Source organism: Marmota marmota, unplaced genomic scaffold (assembly GCF_001458135.2).
Source record: "Marmota marmota marmota unplaced genomic scaffold, marMar, whole genome shotgun sequence".
NCBI lineage: Eukaryota > Metazoa > Chordata > Mammalia > Rodentia > Sciuridae > Marmota > Marmota marmota.
Window position 1 is genome coordinate 10,185,069 of NW_025999944.1, and position 17,148 is coordinate 10,202,216.

Genomic DNA, 17,148 nt, shown 5'->3' on the forward strand with positions numbered 1-17,148 from the left:
TCCCTTGGAATAAATGTGATTACCAAACTGTTTCCTTCCAAACAGGAATGATTCAAGATGGCTCCGTGAACCTCACTTGGAGAACTCAAGGTATGAAAGACAATGTTAACCTCATGTCCTACCAAAAAGGACAAGGGAGTGTTGCTGCTGGATTATGAACAAGCAGAGGCTCCAAGGTTGGAAGAAATACAAAACTTCATTTCATAGAAACAGCAGCTGAGAGCCCAAGGAAGTAGAGGATCTTGCCCAAGGTCAGCATGTGGATTTCACAGTCCTCATGCAAAACAGGTTCCACAGTGACGTGGACGGTGCCCTTGTGCAGTCCCTTGTACAGCTGGCAAGGCCACATTCCCCAGTGTCAGAGCTGTGCCCAGTGCTCAGCTGACTGCATGTCGGAATCCTCAAGGGCTCTTTTTTCAAAACCAACAGACTATATTTTTAACATGAATTTGCATTTTCCGTAGGTGTTCACAGGTGATTCTGATGACAGGTAGGTTTGGGAATGACCTGTCTAAGTTATCAGGACTGTTTGTACAAATAAACAAGAGATTTTTTTTTTCTTATTCAAAGGGTCTTGGACATAGCCTGAATCCTCTTGTATTTTTTTTTCCTTCTTCTTTATAGCAGTTACACATAAATAACCACAGATTTATTTTGTGAAACACAAAAACCCGAGGAAAAGACTATATAAGAAAAAATAAGCATCCCAATACGTCTCAGTGTCTCCTTGACCCCTTGATTTTCCAAAGGAGAAACTAGACTAGAAGCCAATGGTTCTTCTCAAAGTCACCCAGGTGGCTTGTAAATGAGCTGGGACTAAACCCGGGCCTTCTGTCACCACTCCCCCAGACAACTTTTTTGTAAACTTTGTAACAAAACTGGTGGGAAGGAGACCACACTGCTCACAGTGGTCAGCACTGCAGACCCAGCTGAGGGCTCTGGGCAGAGTGGACATCCTTTATTTTATGTCCATCTGAGTTGTTGGTATTTGTGCCAGTTATATGCAACACAAAAGACAAGATTACATGAAAATTCTCCTATTTCAAGCCCCTTACCGGGCTGCACTGTATACTGCCAACATCCTTTTCAGGGCTGAGCTGAGCTTGCAGAAGAAAAAGGGAACATTTCTGTGCCGGGAATGAAAAGGTTGCAAAACCCAGGGCAGTTTCCCCCAATGCAGGGACTGCCCTGGGGCCTTCGGCCTGCGGCAGAACAGCTTCCACAAGGCCACAGAGAAGGAGGTGAGCACCTTCCAACATGGCAGCAGGGGAGGATGGATTGTGTAGGAGGAGTCTGCCGAGGCTCTGCATAGGGAAACCGCCTCCCTGAGAACTGGCACCTTGCAATTTATTCAAGCAGAAGTCGTTGTTTACTTGGTGAAATTAGAGATTAGTAGCAAAGGTATGACTTTCTAAAAATGCCCTATGTTTGGAAATTTAACACTTTATGAAGTAGACCTTGGTTTTAAAAGGAAATAAAGTAAATTAATATGTTTCTAATTAAGGAATAATGAGATGTTATGTTTCAAAATGTGTAGAACAGCTAAAGAAGTAATATTAGATAAAATCATGGCTTTAAGTATGTTTAGAGGAAATTTTAAAACATTAAAAATTACAAGCTAACTATTAAGTTCTAGCTAATGGTCCCCCTTATATAGTGAACTGGAACCTAAATTCATATGAAAACAGACCATGACCTACTATTTAACAGATAGCTGAGTCCCCGCCAATCACAAGTAGTCAGCTGTTCAAACTGTATCCAAAGGAGACAGATGCAAGTTGTAACCAGCTGGGCTGACACCTCACTTTCTTCATGATCTCTCTGTCTCCTGGTCTTCATACCGTGGTGTGGTCAGTTCCCCTGGAGTGTGAGCTGGACCTATTAACTCACTTCTATCAAATAAAACACAGTGAAGTGATGGGTGTCACTTCTGAGATTAGGTTACAGAGAGACTGACTTTTCCTTCCCTGTCTCCTTCTGTTTCCCTCATAGCCCAGCCTCTGGGGAAGGCATAATGCCACACTGCGAGTGGCCCTTAGTCTATAGGAAAGGAATTGATGTCACTGGCTGACAGTTGGGCAGAACCTGAGGCTCGCCATGTGATTGGGAATGGAAGTGGACCTCAGAGGTCTTCCAAAAGCCACGTGAGTGAGCCTGGCATCCGAGCTCCTCAGCAAAGCCCTGACTGACCCCTCGGTCACCTCCTTGTAAGAGATCCTGAGTCAGAGGCACCAGCTAAGCCATGTCCCCAGAGACTGGGATAATAGTAATTGTGTGTTGTTTTAGGCCACTAAGTTTGGGGATAGTTTGTTACATGGCAATAGAGAACACACACACACACACACACACACACATATACACACACACATACATGCCCATTGGTTTTGCTTATGAATTCAACTAACTTTCAATGAGTCTTTATTTCCTATCTTATTTTTAAAAAGTTCCAAAAAATAGAGAGTGGAAGCTTCTCAGCTCACTTGTGAGTTTGTTTTCACTATTTTGTTATGATAAAATTTAATAGAGACACACGCAGATCTTTAGTGTACAATCAGATGAGTGGCCAGTGTGCGCTAACCTGTAACCAATATGAAATTGGGACAGACCATCACCCAGAAAGTTCCTTCTTCCATTAGTCTCCCTTTTCATAGGCATTAACCTTTCTGATTTCTCTTACCATGGGTTATTTTTTAGCTATTCTTCTAATGGAATCATATAGACATCTACACATTTTTTATCTGGCTTATTTTGGTCAACATAATGTTTTTATGATTAAGTCATATTGTTGCATGTAGCTAAATCACCATATTCTAAATATTCATCTATCCTGTTTGTTGGATGGACATTTTTGTTTTCATATATCGACTTATGATGAGTAAAACTGCTACAAGACATCCTGTACAAGTCTTTTTGTAGACATGTTTTTCATTTCTCGTGAATAAATTCCTAGGAGGAGAATTCTGTGTTTTAGGGTTAAGTGTCTCTTTAACTATAAGAAACTGCCAAAACTGTCAGTTTTCTAAAGTGGCTAAACCATTCTCTGCTGCCAGTAAAGGAGAGAGATTGTTTCATCAACATTTGGTGTAGTCAGTTCTCTAAGTTTATGTCAAAATATATAAAAGTGATATCTTACTGTGATTATACTTACAATTTCCTAGTTAACTAATGATGATTAGCATCTTTTCTTGGGCTTATTTTCCATCTATAGGTCTTCCAATATGAAATTCTGTTCAAGTCCTTTTCCCATGTTTTAAATGTGGGTTGTTTTCTTTTTTTACTGTTGATTTGTTTATGAGTTATTTAGATGTCCTAGATTCATCTTCTATTGGATATAGGTGTATTTTCTCCAAATCTATGGTTTGTCTTTTCATTTTCTTAATGGAAAGCTAAACTTTGAATTTTTTATAAGACAATTTATTTTACCAAGATCAATATCATATATAATTCAAACTTTTCCCAGTAAATTATGAATGCAACAGAACTTCCTTGTCTTGGTAAAAGTTAGAGATGCAAAACCTACAACAGGCATTGTACTTGATGGAAAAACTATAAAATCACTCCCTCTAAGGTCAAATCCACCATCTCCAGCATAGTTCTGATCAGTCCTATAAAAGGAGATGCAAACAGCAAGAGAAAATGAGATAAATTATGGTTTTTGAAGACTATATATGATCATCATCTACCTATAAAACCCATTGGAATCAATAGAGTGATTAATAGGACTAATTGGAGAGTTCAGAAAAATTGCCAAGTAATGGAGAATGCTCAACAATATCAATACAAAACTACAAAGTATATTAGTGCCATTTGCATAGAAAGAAAAATGTGTAAGATGCCTGGGAATTAACCAAGTTTATTAGGATGGAGTCCCAGTAGAAAACAGATGGTATACTCGAATTTGATAATTAGAGAATAAATTCATAAAAAAATTATTTATCAAGGTTGGAACAGAGTACAGGGAAATCCCAAGGTTTGATGAAATGCCTGTAGTTCATAATAGCCAAGGCATTTCCACCCCAAGCCTATAGATTCCGAAGTTCTCATTCTGGATTTTGCTGCAGATGTCATTCAAGAATAATGGCTGATCTCCTTGCACGGTTTGTGAGCTTGGCTGGTGGGTTCACATTCCTTAGAACTTTGTGGTCCTTTATGTGACCTTTCCCCAGCATATTCTGAGGACCAGAATCTGAAACACATCCTTTAAAGAGTTTGTTTTTGACAATCACCTGTCAAACTAGGACTTTTCTTAAAAACAAATTTTAACTTTTTTTCTCCATAAGCAGTGTGACTTCTGGCCCCAAACCCATGTGTGAACATCTGTGTTTAAGAATGCTTACAGAATAATTCTATTTTCTTTTGTTTTCCTTCCACTCAGAGCTGAGGCTTACGCAGGCAAATATTCCTTTTCTGTCGCTATCATGGCAGGTTACGGTTATCGTTGCTGTTGTTTTGCTGTAGTTTTGCAGTTTACATGCTGAGGTTACCTTTGGGTGAATGGCTCCAATGGAGCTTTCTGATCTGATCTTGCCCCATGGGTGGGTTCAGGCCTTGTCTCTTGTGACCAGTGGGCACAGGCCACCAAACATAAAGTGCCTCCTCCTCCATGCAGCCCTCCCTGGAAGTCCCAGCACATGGTGCTCTTTTCTCTGAGCTCCTTTGGAAATTTGCTCTCTACCAAAGAATGGTGTTGGGATCTGGCCTGGATCTGGTAGCAAATTTCCTTCTTGGCCTTATCATGTCCAAAAGATTTGGATTAAACAATGTTTAACTTATTGGGTTAAATATTCTTGAGAACCATTCTGAGGAGACAATAGTAAACAATAGTAGACAATCATGGAGGTTGTTTTAGTCAGCTTTCTGTCACTGTGACCAAAATACCTGACCAAAACAACTTAGAGGAGGAAAAGTTTATTTGGGGCTCACGGTTTCAGAGGTCTCCATCCATAGATGGCTGACTCCATTGCTCTGGGCTCAAGGTGAGATAAGGCATCATGGGGGAAGTTATGGTGAAGGAGTGCCGCTTCCTTCATGGTGGCCAGACACAGAAAGAGGAGGTAAGGGGCCTCAGTAGAGTTGAACCCTTCCAAGGCAGCCCCCCAGTGACCCACCTCCTCCAGCCACGCCCCACCTGCCTACAGTTACCAGTCAGTCCATTCAAATGAGGGTGGACTGATGAGGTCACAGCTCTCACAATCCAATCACTTCACCTCTGAATATTGCTGCCTTAACAGGAGCTTTTGGGGGGGGGATATCTCATATCTAAACTATAGCAGATGTCACAGAGTTCCCACCATCTGTAATGTCTTCATTCACCATGTGTCCAGGACAGACAGATAATAGATACACAAAAATACATAAATGAAGTCATTTTACGTATTGATAAATACTAAACAGATGTAACACTGGATATGGAGTAAGAGTGACTGGACAGGGGTGGGCCTACCTTAGCTAGAATACTCAGGATAGCTCTCTCTAGGAGAATGATGACCATTTGAGACCTAAATGATGAGATGGAGCCAGAAATGAGATCATCTGAGAGAAAAGATTTCCAAGGAAAGGGCAAAGATCTTGAGGTAGGAAAGCCCTTTGTGTGTATGAAGAATGGGAGGGAGGGAAGTCCAGCAGATTCATGGTCAATGAGGAATAGAGCCCACCTGGGCAGATCTATAGGCACTCATAAGCCAAGGTGAGGGGTTCGAGTTTTTCAAATGATAAAAAAGTATGGATTTTTAGGAAGATGTGATAAGATCTGATTCACACTTAATAAAATCCCTCTTATTGTGAGGAGAATATTCAGATGGTGATAAAAAATGGAGGATCCATTCAATGGAATCTCGAAGGCACCTTCCAAGCGATCTCACCTAGCTGATTTGCTGACTGATGAGAACGGAGAGGGGAAGGGACAGTTTGTGCAGGATGTGGCAATTATGTTTGCCTGGACCCTTGGGAGACAAAAGGAAAATGCAGCTCTTTGACCACCTGTAAGACTCTAGGAATGTGGAAATCATGAGGGTCATCACCAATATTCTGGATCTCCTTCTGGCCATGCCCAAGGACTGTATTTTCCAGCTTCTTTGAGGCAGGTGGGGCTCATGACTTTGTCTAATGAGTGAAATACATGATTTGCCTTGGGCAAATGAAGACATTCAAGATGGTGGAAGCTCTGTCACTCTGGGTCCCTGAGTGATGGTGACATGGAGCAGAGCCCCCCAGCTATCCCAAGGTCAACATGTGGCAAAAAGCAAAACTGTGAAACTGTGGCTTTAAGCCAGTGAGATTTTAGGGTTGTTTGCTGCCAGAGTATAATTCAGCCTGTCCCAATTGAATACAGAAAGTTAGTGACAGGGACCTGTATTGTAGCTTGGAATCATTTCATAATTGAAGTTCAACAAAGCCATGTTGAGAGACACAAAAATGCATGGTCTAAACTCACAAGGCTTACAGTCTACAATAGGAGAAAGACACACAAGTCGAGTACATTGGGTTAAGTGGAAAGTTTTAGAATATACTCCTGTTCTTAGAAAACACCTACCTCTAATTCCACTTCGCCCACTGGGTGATATTTCTGTCTTCTTAGTGGTCTATGCAGCCAGATTTTTTCATTTGTCTCTACTTTCTTCCGTCTAGCTCTCTTTGTCTCACTGTATTCTGCCTCTTGAACCTGCTTCTTCCAAAGTCATTGCATTAGTTAGGATTTTCCAAAGAGACAGAACCAAGAAGACATGGATGGATGGACAGATGGATGGATGAATAGATAGATAGATAGATAGATAGATAGAGGATTTTGGAGGGAGATTGTTTTACAAATCATGGCAGCTGAGAAATTCCATGACAGGCTGCCTATAAGTTAGAGACTCTGCGATGCTGGTGGTGTGGTTTGGCTCAAGTTTGAAGACCTCAGAACCAGGGAAGCCAATGGTGTAACTCTCAGTCTGAGGCCTGCGATTCCATAGGGATGATGAATCCCCAAGTCCAGGGGCCAGAGATCCTGGAGCTCTGGTGTCCAAAGGCAGGAGAGAAAGAATGTATCCCAGTTCCAGGAGAGAAAAACCGATTTATCTTTCTTGATTTTGTTCTATCTGAACCCTCAGCTGATAGACTGATGCTCATCCACATCGAGGCTGATCTTCCCATTTAGCCCACACGGACTCATACACTAATCTCCACTGGAAACACTCTCATGACACACCCCAAAATAATATTTTACCAGTTCTCTAGGTCTTTAATCCTGTTAAGTTGACCATCACAGTCATCAAGACAGACTTGTTTCTAAATCCAATGGTGCTATTTTTTCAGTGTTTACCTGATCTGAGCTCTTAGAAGAGTTTTATACTGTTGAGCATCTCCTCCTCTCGAAATGCTTTCTTCTGTACCAGTCCTTTCCTGCTTCATCTCCTGTCTGCCTGGCTGTTCCTTCTCAGAATACCTTATCTTAAATGCAGAAACCCCTCAGGAGTTTGTCCTTGGATCACCATCTTTTCTCTCTGATCTATATCTTACCTTGAAAAACTCAACCATACCCATGACTTCAATTACATTTATATGGTTAGGACACCCAAATTTTTATCCCCAACCTAAACCTTGCTTATAAACTCCAGACCCCATGCACTGAATATTACGGGATAGTCCACAAACATTCCAAATGTCCTTAACTGTTCTCATAGTCTAGCCCTTCCTATTAGAAATAGGGAGGCTCACAGTAGGTCAGCAAATAGCATCTTCCTTTAGCTTCCTATCCTGCCGTTATTAGCGTCAACCATGATTTCTCATAGTCCCTTCTTCCTTCAAAGCATTCAGTTCTTATTTCATGGATGCAACATTTTCTCAATTCTTGGTGATACTAATTTTATTTTATTTTTAAGTGTTCTTTTATTCTTTGCATTGGGTCTTTTCCTCCAATTCTTTCCTTATTTGCCTTGACTTTCTTTTTTTCATCTATGTTGGAGGATTAACTCAAACATCTTGCTATCCATCATAGTCAAGGATAAGCACTAAATTCTGACTTGACAGTCCTGTGTGCCTGTGGGACTTCACTGTAGAGTGGTTTGTCAGAACCAGCTGTCTCATTAGGGGATCCCTACACACACACTAAATAGCAGTATCTGTTTAGTTTATCCAATGAAGAACCCACTTAGCATCTCTTTCCAAAGGGGCAAATGCCTAGCTTCTAGGGGTCTTGAGGCAGATCTTGGTATGTGATAAACCCAGCCTAAATCCCTCTTAAGATTGGGAGCCATCTCATCACAAAGACATGAAAACTTAATTTCTGCTTTACTATAAATTACTGCGATTTCTAAAATTGCTTGGAATGCCTGCTCGTGCCTTGAACTCACCCATGCCTGGTTTTCCCTGACCAGATAACAACCCTCTCTAAACCCTAGTGGCTCCTCATAAATTCTGATGTTGGAATCTAAATTTACTCCCTAAGTGCTGAACCATTTAGACCATTAACCTACTACCTGCCTTTGTATTATGCTTGTCAAAATCCTATTACCTGTAAGTTCTCAAGACACGCCCCCCTCTTTTGCAACTTTTTGTGCTATAAAACTGAGCTCTTAGAGAGCCAGAGTATTGCCTTCTATTCCCATGGATTTGGGGAGAGAGACAGTCCAGACCAGTCAGAATAACAAGCTTGCTTTAATTTGATTTAAATTGAAGTCGGTGGTCTTCTCTTTGCATTGTGGTTTAACAGTATAGAAGATGATGTTCCTACCATTCATTGTGCAGAATTTAATTGAATTCCTCTATAATTATCTCTAAATCTGAACTTTGACCTTCATTTCTGATATTCCTAAGCACTGCACCTTATAGGCCTTCTTTTCTCATGCCAGTGCCCAGCAGAGAGTATTCATCACAGAGGAAGCACTAAATAAACAGGGGTTACAATGACTCATTCAGTGGATGTCAGCTAGGCTCTGTCCTCAGCTACCCTAGTGTTTATACGCTGGATCCATTAAAGGAGCAGCCATTGTTGCAGGAATGTGAGCTGTACATGAGGCCAACAACATGAGCTACTCCTCACCTATGCAGATCTATCCATCACTGTTGCTAAAAGTCTGATACGTCCTTAACATATTCAACATGCTAGTCTCCCAGAGCCCACAGAAAGGGTTTATCCCTTGAAGTGATCAATTAGCCATTGATTGGTAGATTGGTTATTTGGACTATTTCCTCCTCCTTGGAGCAGTCACCAGTTCATCCATGTTGGCATTAATATGTTTTCCAATTATTGGACTAGCACCTAGACCAGAGAAACTACTAGCCAAGGATCAAAGGAATCCAGAGTGGATGAAAGAGGAAGGTAGAGTCAAATATAAATTATGGCTCTAAGGCCTACTGAACAACAGGTCTGTAGCATATCCAACTAACTTTCCCATTGTACTTTCAAGAAAACCAATTAAAAAATTATGATTTTCCACCATCTTGAGGGCTCAGTGGCAGAACAGAGTGAATTTAATGTGGGGTACAAGTGGATCTGAGAGATCAACTGTCACAGACGTTGCAGGTGCATTATCCATATCTCCAGGGCATTCGCCATCCCATCCTCTTGACTCAATTGTGACTCTTTGCCTGAAGGTTTTCTCTGGTTCTTGGAGGCTGATTGAGGTTAAGCCAAAATGTTGGGGAGATTAATACCTCCTGGGACCAGCCCTCAACCAATGACCGATGGGAGGTAGCAGATACACAAGCATGAAGAGTCCTTGGTTCTTGGTGTATAAACCCTGGTATGGTTCAAGCATGTCACATGCAACTAGGGCTATAGCTCCAGAGGGCACAAGTGGTAACAATTTTGAGGTGTGTCTGGTAGACTGAACTTCAGTTTCTCACAGTAGTGACGTGCTTGATATCACACTAAATTGACCTCATTTCCTTCCCTATCTCACTGCCCACACCCCTCGACTCTTCTGCTGCTTCCTGTGACCATCTCCCAGATAAGGGATTTATTTTTGCATCTTCGTCTCCAGGTCTACCTTTGGAATAATCCAATCTAAAATAAATTCCTTGAGATACTCCTTTGGACTTCTAATCACTTCCCTTTCTTCTTTTCATTATTGGATGAGTTTCTGTTTTTACAATAAATAATTCCCATCTAAGAGATTTTTTTACCTAAATATCACCACATTCTGGAAGCCATGTCAGACACTCCCATTAGACCATGTAAGTGACCTTGCCACACACTTCCATAAAGCCTTGTAACTTCCATTTCATAGCACTTAATCAGACTGTACCATAATTTCTTATTGTTATCTCTCCTGCTAGACCAATAATTCAATGAAAACAAGAACTATTATTGTTCTTTACCATGGTATTCAAGCATTTGAACCCAGCACTTGGCATATAGTAATTTCTCAAAAAAAAATCTTTTGAATAAGTTAATAAGGTTAAGAAATGTAAGTCTTGAGTTGGAAAAAATAATGAGCTCAGTTTGGCACATATGGGATCTGAGGGGCCACTGGAAATAGCCAGAGAATACCCAGGGGACTCTGAAGAAGAGGGAATTGGATATTTGAATAATGAAGGTGAGAAGCGGGGGTTGAAGACACAGATTTTGATTTGGGAGATTCATCATTTTTGTGATGGTTGAAAGAGAATAAGCAATAGAAAGATTGTTGACTGTGTCAGAACCCAGCACACCATCAATTACTGGGTTGATAGAGGAAGAGAGGCTCAGAGAGAAGGAAAAGAGTGGTTAGGGAGGAGAAGCCGGGGCAGGGGGGGGGGTGCTCTCCCAGATGTGAAGGGAGAAGGGTTCTCAAGAAGTAGGAGGTGATACTGTGGCAGTGATTCTGATGAGGGCTCAGAAGAAGAGGAAAGCTAGAGAAAGTCCCAGTCTTTGAGAGTTCCTAAATTGTCCTGAAGAGAGTGTTGGTAGAAATATGAATGGTGAAGGCCATTCTGATGAGGTCTCAGACCGAAATGAGGACTACTTTATTAGAAGCTGGAGGAAAGGTCACCCTTGTTACAAAGGGATAAAAAACTTGGATGAGTTCTGGGTCCTGGTACTTGGCGAAAGACAGAATGTAAGAGCAGTGAACTGCATATTTGGTGGAAGTAATATTTGGTGGCTTCTCTTGATGGCTTATCATAAGATGTGAAATGAGAGAAATGAATTAAAGGTGAAATTTACAAGGAAAAGGGAAATAGAACTAAAAAATTTGGAAAATTTTCATCCTGGCCAGATTATGAAGAATAAAAAAAAATGTTTGGGAGAGAATACCCAGGGTATTCTAAAATTACTCTTTGATAAAGAGGTTGGTACAGATAGAAGGAAGCAAGATGCTATTACCAAGATGACAGAAGGATGACCTGGAAGGAAATTCAGAGATTACCAGTGCTTCCCCTCTCATCATGGGCCCAGAATAGCAGGGTTTTTAGGGAAGAATGGTTGCAAAGGAGGGCCCAAGGTGCTCTTGAGACTTTGCAGGGTGTATTACCTAGCACTACTGCAAGTCTCTGCTCCCCACATTCAATGAATGTCTTATATCTTTTGTTTGTTGAACATATTTTGTTAAGCAATGCCTCTTTCTCACCAGGTAGGGCTATCAATCACAAGCCTGTACTTCCCAGCCCACCTTCGGGACTCTGGGCTGAGTCCTGGACCCAGAGAGGCTGATCATTTCCTTGGTTCAGAGATGAGTATGTGGCTTCAGTTTGGCAACCACAGTCTTCCCTGGTACTTTGTTTAAGGGATCAAGAACATGAAATTTTCTTTCCTGTGGTGTCATTATTTGTTAGGACAATAAAAGTTAGAAATTCCAGCAGTGATATTTTTCACCTACATGGAGGTAGCCTTCCTTAGGCTGAGGAACAAAGGAAAGAATATCTCAGAGCAGGCAAGAAAAAGACAAAATCCTGAAAATTTAATTTGACCTTTTGGAACTGACTGTGGGTAAAGCCAGGCCTATCCTTGGGCTTCATTTACTAAAATTCATTTGAATCAGGTGTTTGTCAAAACCAAAGCTATCAGGACTAATACAGGGAGGAAAGGGTTTGAGAGAGGGATTAAAGTCATATGGAAGTTGAGATGTCACTTACTGAGGCAGAAGGGAAGGAAAGGATTAAGTACAGTACAGTAGAGTTGATGGAGGGGAACAATGGCTTGTGCACATTTTCTCCCAATGACTTTTATTTTCTTTGTCAGAAACATGACTCTGTTACCTTCAAATTGTGATGGATAAAGTGTCAAAACCTCAGAAATGTGAGGAGACTGTACTGAGTGGGAAAAGGAGAAGAGACTCACTGAGGCTGCGTACCAAGATGGTACCTGCTCTGAGAAGCCCTGGGTAGCTTCACACAGCTGTTCTTTTTCTTCCTTCCCCTCCATTTTCCCTGTAGCTTAGGTGTAAGAATACAAAGGCAGATCATTAGGCTGATCTTGAATTTTTAAGAACATGCACAATGAATGAACAGCAGTTTAAAGGAATTAGAGTTGAAGATGTGAGAGAGAAAAATACCTAAAATAATGGGCTCTGGAATTCAGGCAACACAGAAGGAAATGATGCCTGATTGAGACCCAGTGACCAAGAGAAATGGAATGTCAAGGTCCCTGTGACACTGAGAAGAGACAAGGTGTAGTGGTAGTAAATAAAACTGGAATGATAAAAGCAGCCTGAGAATGACGTTTGGGGGGTTAAATTTCATGGGTGAAAGAGATGTAGGGAATGTCAAGCTGTGAGTTTAAGAAATGAATAACTGAGATGAAGAAGGCATTGATTTCTCCGTGATACTTTGTTTTTTCTAATCTAAATCCACAAGTATCCAAAGCGCATTCAATACTGCCAGGCAATCTTCTCCTTTGCCAGAGTAAATTTGCTTTTATACTTTTCAAGATGATTATTTGACATCTTTTCCTTCTTAAATCTTTGTAACCTCCTTTTTTTCATTATTCTTAGGTGATGCCTCTTCCTCACAATTCAAGAAAGATACAAATAATCTTTTTTCTTATCACCAAACCCCATATCCTACTTGTAGGTTGATTTTCTCACCTGCTTTTCCTCCTGATAGAAGAAATGTGCAGAATTAAAAAAGAAAAGAAAGAAAGAAATGTTTGGGAGAGAATTGCTAGAATTCTGGACTTGGAGAGAATTGCTAGAAATGCTAGCATTTCTAGCAGCGATGTTTGCCACTTACATAGAGGTAGCCTTCCTTGGGCTGAGGAACAAAGGAAAAAATAGCTCAGAGGGGCCAAGAGAAAGACAAAGCCCTGAAAAATTAATTTGACCATTTTGGAACCAAATTGTTTCTCCAAGTCCAATGACTCCTTTAGAATTCAGGATTCCATCCTCGCTCCCTTCCCAAGGACCATACTTCTCGAGTACAGATCATGCCCCTTTATCCATTTAAAGCAGAGTTTAAGGAAGTAGTCTCTGTAGCCAGGCTGTCTGGATCCGACTGTATCTCTATAAACTGTATGATCTCAGAAAGCAATCTCCTGTGGTTCAGCTATAAAATGAGGATATTGATGTTACTACTACTTCATGGATTTGTTATAAGGATTAAACAAATTGATATGAAATGCTTAGAATATGCCTGGACTATATGAAGGGCTAGGTAACATTAAGAGATTGTTATAATAGTCCTTATATTATAGATACAGAGGTAGTTGACCCTCCTGATACATACTGAACTCTTTTAGGGAGGGACATTATCTTATTTATTCCTCGAACATCGGACAGTGTCTGAGGTGCTCAGTGAATATATGTGGAAATTATTTGGATTGAAATGAAACACTTCACCAGGATTGTGGAGTGTTAGGAGGTAAATTCAGAAAGGTGTGGGGAGCTGGATTTTGGAAGACTTCAAAAGCCAAATTATATTTACATATAATGTCATAGCAAACAATAACCACTATTGAAAAGCAGGTAGGAAACAGTGACTAATTAAAGAGATGGATCTAATTATGGGGTATCTATTTGATTTTAGAGCAGGATGGGGTCCCTTAGCACTATCCCATTGGCCAAAGGCCCCATTAGTACCAACCTTGGTGTTCCTGGGGTTTACTTTTCTGCCATCCTGACCTTATGGGCAAAGTCTTGGCTGTAGTGTGCTAAGAATGACACAAGCAGATTCTTTTGTCAATAACAACAAGTGACATTTCCCCAGAAGATTGGAGGAGATGGCCAGGTCCCACATAAAAGACCTGGTGAACTGTGTCCTTACCCCTAGACAGTTGTACACGAGTGAAATTAATCAGATTGAATCATCATCTAGGGTAATTCTGAAGGAGAAAAGAAGTCCTGGAAAGAATGGAGGAGAAGAGGACAGCCCCATTCTCCCAGGGATCTTGGGATTGACGTCACGAGGATGTGAGCCTGAGGCCGCCTTTCACCACCAGCTGATTATTCTGCTCTAGAACTAATTCTGTGAGCTATTTTCAGGTACCTGGAGGTTGGGGTCCCACATTTAGAAGGTGAGGAAAGGGTGGGTACAGATGAGCCAATGGACTATGGGCTTAGCAGCTATTAAGGTTTGAGGTCTTTAATGTTCCCCCCAAAAGCTCATGTTAGGCAATGCAGAAAGGTGAAATGATTATATTACGAGAGCTATAGCCTCATCAGTAGATTAATCCATTTGATGAATTAATAATTTGAAAGAACCACTGGGTTGTAACTGTAGGCAGGTGAGGTTTGGCTGCAGAAGGTGAGCCACCCGCATATACCCTTGATTCTATCTGTCCCTGGATCCTCATTAATTCATATTCATTCTCATATTCATTCTCTCTCTCTCTCTCTCTCTCTCTCTCTATCTCCTCCCTCCCTCCCTCCCTCCCTTCCCCATTGCCTTGAGCTGAGCAGCTTCTCTCCACTATGCCCTTCCGCCATGATGTTCTGTCTCATTGGCCTGGAGTAATGGATTTGGCCCACCCTGGACTGACCCTCTGAAACTGAAAGGCCCCAATAAGCTTTTCCTCCTCTAAGTTTTTCTTGTAGGGTATTTTGGTCACAGAAATAAAAAAAAAAAACTGACTAACATGCAGGCTAACATCCCTGCTCTCTTACATAGGACTAGTGATTATGAGAAATTCTCTCCTCTGACTGTAGACTCTGGACTTATTAGAGAAAGAAGTGAAGAACTGATAGACATAGAATCAGAATGAGAAATCCTTTCTCCCTGCTCAAGAAGATGCCCCATTAGCAACCTCTTTAGAATAAAAAGGAAAATCAAGAACCATGATTATTGTTAATGTCACTTTTTTTTCAGAACAGTAGCCCTGATATTACACAAACCTTGCTAAAAACATATTTCATGAGTCAGTTATTTCATCATAATTTTTTAAAGAGTAACAAATGTTGTACAGAAGCCAAAAAAACAAATAATGATGACTCTTGGATTTCACTTCTCCATGTACTAATGTATATCCCATTGAATGATATCTGAGAGTTAACAATTCTCCAGAATTTTCACATTCAAGTCTTATTGCAGCATTTAAAAATCACTTATTATTTTAAATATATGAATCATGGGAACCAGCAAATGAATCTTTTAAAAATCCACCCATCCCATCTGGAAGCATTCAAATACCCCACAAAGGAAGTGTTTCCATCCTTCCATAAGACAAAATAAAAGTAAGCATTTTCTCAAGAACCTTCGAGTTTCAGCTGTCAGATTACTAGACTTGCTTAGATGGTTCTTGTCATTATGTTCCCATAAATACAAATTGCAGCCATCAGAATGAGAAGATATTCCCTCCTATTTAGAAAATAGCAATATCTATTAGTAAAATTCTGAGTTTTGCTGTAACTTGCAAAACAAGATCAGATGTGAAATATGAAGCTTGTTTGTTTTGTTTTGTCTTTAAAGAACAAATTAATTCAAAGGCCATGGCATTAAACTGTGGCTGCCTGTATTTTTAGAAATCACTCATCTTGCCTGTGTGTTCATAACATTTATTATTTATCTACAGGATACAACAAGAAATTCAGTTTAAAGAGGTGGTTGACCTTTTAAACATGTCTTTATCTTATAAAATATAGATAATTGACTTTTATTAATAGCAAATATTAATACATTAATTTATTAACCATTTTGCTCTTGGACTTCTGCTGGGAGACATTAGCCAAGTAGGTATGACAATTTCCTTGACTTCTACTTTTAAAAGGTGAAAGGAAACTCAATAGATATAAGGTGTTTCTTTTGACCATGCTTGAATTATAAATAATTTTCATATTACCTCTCTAGAATACAACTCTAGAATGCACTCCCCCAAGAACAACCTTTAACTATAGCAGTTAAATAACATATATTTAAAAATTGTATATTATAGCCTATCTCCCTCTCTGAAAATAGCCCACATTCTTCTTGAATAGGTATTCATTGCTTTACCCCAAAGATGTGTCTGTCTTGAGATTGCTCCCATTTTTTCTTGAATATTTATCTACTTTTCTAAATAAACTTCTGTCTGTACCATTGAGGGAAAAAAGTATATAATAAAATCAAAATTCAAGATTTTTTAAAAAGGATAAAATTAAAGGGTTTTTATTTTTTGTTGTTATTAGGACATTTTGAGTGTTTATGTTTCAGTCTGTGTAAATTCTAAAAGGTTCTATACTGGGTGACCTGATAAGGGGTGTAAGTGGGTAGAAGAATTATGTGCTTCTGTTACTCTAGCCTGATCTTCAATTCTGCCTGGGTAGAGCACCCCAAATGGATCTTAGGTTTTTCATCTTAATTCTGACTCTTGCACATCTTTAGTAAATTTATTCTTTTCTTCCAATCAAAGTCCTATAATGGGCTCCACATTTGGAATTGAGGTTAAGAACTGACCCACGGTAACAGCCTAGGACAATGCACCATCACCGTGTTCTAGGCTAAGATTCATGGTTCAACCCTTCCATATGGCACAACACTAAAATGTTACCCTGACAATCAGACAAACTGCATTATTCCTAAGGAATCTCTCAGATATATTTATTTGGCAGTGAAGCTTCCTGGCATTAATTTCATTTAAAAATTGCTTCCAACAAGACTATTAAATATCATCATATAAGGGATAGAAATACTAGTATGACGGAATTTCTTCCACTGTCAAAATTAAAAGTAATTTTATCAACAAACCTAAGACTAAAAGCAAGTGTAAACCAAAAATTCACCAATTTCATAACTGAAGTAGGAAAGAGAGATTTTTCCCAACCATAACTTTTGCAAACT